This window comes from Mytilus edulis, chromosome 12 (assembly GCF_963676685.1).
Source record: "Mytilus edulis chromosome 12, xbMytEdul2.2, whole genome shotgun sequence".
In the NCBI taxonomy this organism is placed as follows: Eukaryota; Metazoa; Mollusca; class Bivalvia; order Mytilida; family Mytilidae; genus Mytilus; species Mytilus edulis.
In genome coordinates this window covers 62346437-62351254 of record NC_092355.1, presented here as the reverse complement: position 1 = coordinate 62351254, position 4818 = coordinate 62346437, and the positions used below count along the sequence as shown (strand labels likewise).

The 4818-nt window shown below is 31.8% G+C and overlaps 1 long non-coding RNA gene across 1 annotated transcript; it reads right to left on the bottom strand.

The window, feature by feature from the left end:
• Window positions 1–364: 364 nt before the first annotated feature.
• On the bottom strand, window positions 365–4401 carry LOC139498884 (uncharacterized). Its single transcript, XR_011658037.1, has 5 exons — window positions 4373–4401; window positions 3087–3150; window positions 2545–2628; window positions 1700–1833; window positions 365–944 (listed from the first exon to the last, which is right to left on the bottom strand). It is a non-coding gene; the product is annotated as an uncharacterized lncRNA (long non-coding RNA).
• Window positions 4402–4818: the final 417 nt, after the last annotated feature.

Sequence of the window (4818 nt, the reverse complement as noted above, 5' to 3'; positions counted from 1 at the left end):
CACAAACAAACCACAACCACTGAATAACAGGCTCCTGACTTGGGACAGACACATACATACATAATGTGGTGGGGTTAAACATGTTGGACAATATTTATGGTTTTGCTACATGTTTTCGATTTTGTCCAATGTGCAACACCAGACATCACATGAAAGCATTAGGGCCCAGACTGAGGATGCATTTTCTTATATTTCACACCAGCATTAACTAGAGCTCATTAAAAAATACCCCATCATTCCTGTTCAACATTGAACTCAGTTAGGTTAATTATCTCCCATGAAATATTTCAGAAAGTGTTTATTCTACTTCATGCACATAATAAATAATAGAAATAATCTTCTTCGATGATATTAATAAACTCTATCACATTTCAATATTTATTTGTACATTATCATGAAAGTATAACATGGTCATGATGGTTCAAAGGATACAAATAAATATTATCATATCTATATATGCAATGTACAATCAATATTAAATCTTTTGAATATTAACATTGATCAATAAAGCATGACAATGAGATCAGGATCAATCATACAGTATACCAAATTAAGCAGACCTATTGCTTTTTGAATCTGATACATGGACTTGACCATGGGTACATAACTTTTTTCACTGATCCATGAAATGTGGTCAATGTCAAGGGAAAACAGTTTTACAGACATGAGGAACTTTCAATTCATGCTCATTGCAAGTATAGATATCATATTATTCATAAGAGAGAGAATTAACATTAAAAACATTAATAAGAATTGCTGAGTTCAAAATATCTGTAATGCAGCAACAACTTTTCTCTTTTGTCTAAGGTTGGTCAAATCCCACACAATTCCTGTTATGTCTTCAGCCCCTGATGGTATTGGAGCTTTTAGTACCACATTATATCAATACTGGTTGCCAGTTTCATATTCCATCTCTTTGATATGAGAGATAACATCTTGCCTCACTGGAAGTAAAAAAGAAAATTCATCACAAATTAATTAAAACTTTTAAATTTAGCATTCTGAAGAAGAAAACTATCACTATAGTATATGGTTGAAAGCAATCTGACTACCAAATGTGTTTATGTGTTGCAACACTGAGGTATGTTCCAGAAATAAATGTAGGGGGATCAGGGGTCAGAAGACACTTTTTATTTCACCCCCACCATGCATAATATTTCATTTGTCATTTCAGTGCCTTTTATCATGTTTATAGCTGAATATGCGGTATGGGCTTTGCTCATTGTTGAAGGCCTTACAATGACCTGTAGCTGTTAATTGCTGTGTCACTTGGTTTCTTGTGGAGAGTTGTATCTTTGGCAATCATATGACATCTTCTTTTGTATATAAATAGGGGCATTAAAAAAAAGATTGTAAAGTTCTAGATTTCTTTTTTCTTTTTTTTAATAGAAGTCATTGACTTTCAAATATACACTACAGCTCAGGTGGATTTTGCGTTGTCCACCCGTCCACAGTGGGAGTGGGCAAAATTTCTAGCTTGTCAACTCTGCCCACCCATAGGAGTGGGCATGCAATTTCTTTTGTTTAATCAAAAGACTTGCAAGTACAATCAATTGAAAAAAAGCAGATAAGCATTAGATATCAATATTTTAACAAAAAAGAGATTAAAGTTGGAGTGGGCCGGTGGAAAAAGCAAAATCCTCCCAGGCTGTTGTGTAGCACTGTTCAAACATAATTGATTAAATGTTAGCTAACATACTCAATCAGTTGTTTCAAAGTCCGAAGAAGGATGTAGATGTTTTCATAGGTCTCTCAACATTTGAAAATGTCTGCTTTGGTGTGGCATTTGGTATCTGGTGGATATATCTGCATCTTGATATCACAGGCTAATTTCTACAAGAAGCAAATTATAGTTTAACAAATATGTAAACAGCAGAGTAATCTGAGTTCACTTAGTAATAGGCATTTTTAGTTTGATAATGGGTAATTTTTTAATAAAGTTCAATCTAGTTTATCCCTGCCACATTCTGTATGTGCCTGTCCCAAGTCAGGAACCAGTAATTCAGTAGTTGTATTTTAATGCTGTATAACCAATAATTCAGTAGTTGTATTTAGTCTTCTCCTTTGAATTGTTTAAATTTATAGCTGATTATGTAGTATGGGTTTGTCTTATTGTGTAAGGTTGTATGGTGACTTAAAGTGGTTCCTTTATATGTCATGTGAAGTACATGTATTGGGTAGAGTTTTCATATTGGCAATCATACCACATCTTCTTATTTTCAAAATGGCTTTGTACCAATGCAAGCATTATGAATATTTTATCCAACTTTACAGATTTAATTTTCAAACTCTATCCATTATAAGATAAATCATGGACAAATAGAGAAACAAATAGACTAAAATTTTGATAGTACTAAGTAGTTATCAGCTTTTAAACAGGTTAGATAACTCTCTAATACATGTAAACATGGAACATGTACATATGTGTTCATGTTTCTAATATCTATATTTTTTTAAAAACAAGGCATTTAATATACATGATATAACAATAAACATCATGAACATGAACATGTATCTTAGAAAACTGCTCTATTTATTACCTACATGTATGCCCATTTGTGTTTGTCTGTGTATTAGGTAAATGTAGCACTAGTTCTCCACAGTCATTAACAAGGTTAATTAGCATCTCTGAAATTTAATTAAAAAGTTCCTTGTCATCATTGATACATTGATCATGTACATGTACATATAGATATACAAATGTAAATAAAAATTGGTTATAATACAATGTAATTTGTATCTATATATATAAGTTAAGTTCAGACAGGTTTCAAATAATTTTAGGTACAACCATTTATTTCATTCATTTATCAATGACACTACAACAATTGACAACACAATTGCTATCAATCTGAACACAAAAAAAACCCTGTGTACTATTTAATGAAAATACACACCATTAGTCTTACTGCTCCCTAATGTACATTTAAATTAACAGTGACAGATGGCAGAAATACATATATACAACTGTACAAATTACAAGATACATGTATCTTCATTATCATATAAATGAAAGAAGAGTAATACATGTATGCTACATTTCTTGGGATGATAATCAAAAATATCTCAGATAATCTGCAACTTACCTTATCTATTGTGTTTTGTAGGTTTGGAGGGATTAATTTTACATCTTTAACAAGGATGGTTTCTCTAAAAAATGAAACATAAATTTCTGTTACAAAAATATTCTTCATTTTGATAGCACATAGATAAGGAATGTATATATGTAGCAGTACAATGTACATGTACATCATTTGTACATGTATGTATGTACAAATGATGTTTGTTAGTTTATAATACAAATTTTCTTACCAAATATAATAAAGGGAAAACTGGACATATATTAAAAAACACATACATTTTATAATAGATTAATATTTGTTGTAAAAATGCTATTTGCCAATGTACATGTACATAATGTAATAAAAAGAATAAATAATCAAAGAATTCAAATATTGAAAAGCTTTACAACTTGTGACCTTACAACGCTAAAAATTTACTCAGGGAAAATGCACCTTGGTGAACTTGTGTCTTATTCGCTCAGTCGTTGAATATTTGTCTGTATTTAAATTTTTCGACTAGTTATTGTATAAAAAAAATTAATTATAGTATGGATATCAGATTAAAATGGGAAGTACACGTACTGTACATTGTTTTGTACATGTAAAGTATCAACTTCTTCTTACATTCATAGAAATTAAACAGAAAAAACTCCCATGTATGAACGGTCAATTGTTTGTTTGCTCTTTATTTATGTTTCTTTGTATCCTACATCATGTACATGAGCATTTGACTTTTAATCAAATACTGATTAAATTATCAGATGATTTTTAGCGTCATAGCATGTTTAGATGGATATTTATATAAAAATTATATATTACTATAGTCATGCTAGTATATATACATGTATCAATTAATTAGTGTTGTGGCAGTGTCTGTGTCAATGTGACAAGTTTAACAGCCATTGATGGTTCATGCTACATGATGATCATACATGTACATTGTATGTGTACAATGGCAATTCAACTTTTGAACATGTTGAAGGGTAGCCTTGGCTTGAATCCCTCAATTGTCTGATAGCATGCATGTTTTCCTATTTAGTTCTACTGCACTCTTGCAATTGTTATCAATATGTTTGTATTTGTTTTTGCCTTGACTTGGGTGTTTGTTCCTAAATTATTACAAACATATAAACTGACCAACCTGGATTATTTTTTAAATAATCATTTTTTTCATACATGTATCTATAGTTTAGATTACTATGACATCTAACGGCTGTTTTGCCAGACAAGCTGGTGTCGTGGGGCATAATTAACATGACAATGTTGTCCAACTCAAGTTTTAAAATTTTGGATTTGTAAATGCAAATTACCTGGCACCTGCTCAAAGTTTTACACTGAATAAAATTGAGAAAGGAAATGGTGAATATGTCAAAGCGACAACCACCCGACCATAGAGCAAACAACAGCCGAAGGCAACCAATGGGTCTTCAATGTAGCGAGAATTCCCGCACCCGTAGGTGTCCTTCAGCTGGCCCCTAAAATATGCATAATAGTACAGTGATAATGGACGTCATACTAAACTCCGAATTATACACAAGAAACTAAAATTTTAAAATCATACAAGACTAACAAAGGCCAGAGGCTCCTGACTTGGGACAGGCGCAAAATTGCGGCGGGGTTAAACATGTTTATGAGATCTCAACCCTCCCCCTATACCTCTAGCCAATGTAGAAAAGTAAAACAATAACAATACGCACATTAAAATTCAGTTAAAGAGAAGTCCGAGTCTGATGTCAAAAGATGTAACAAAAGAAAA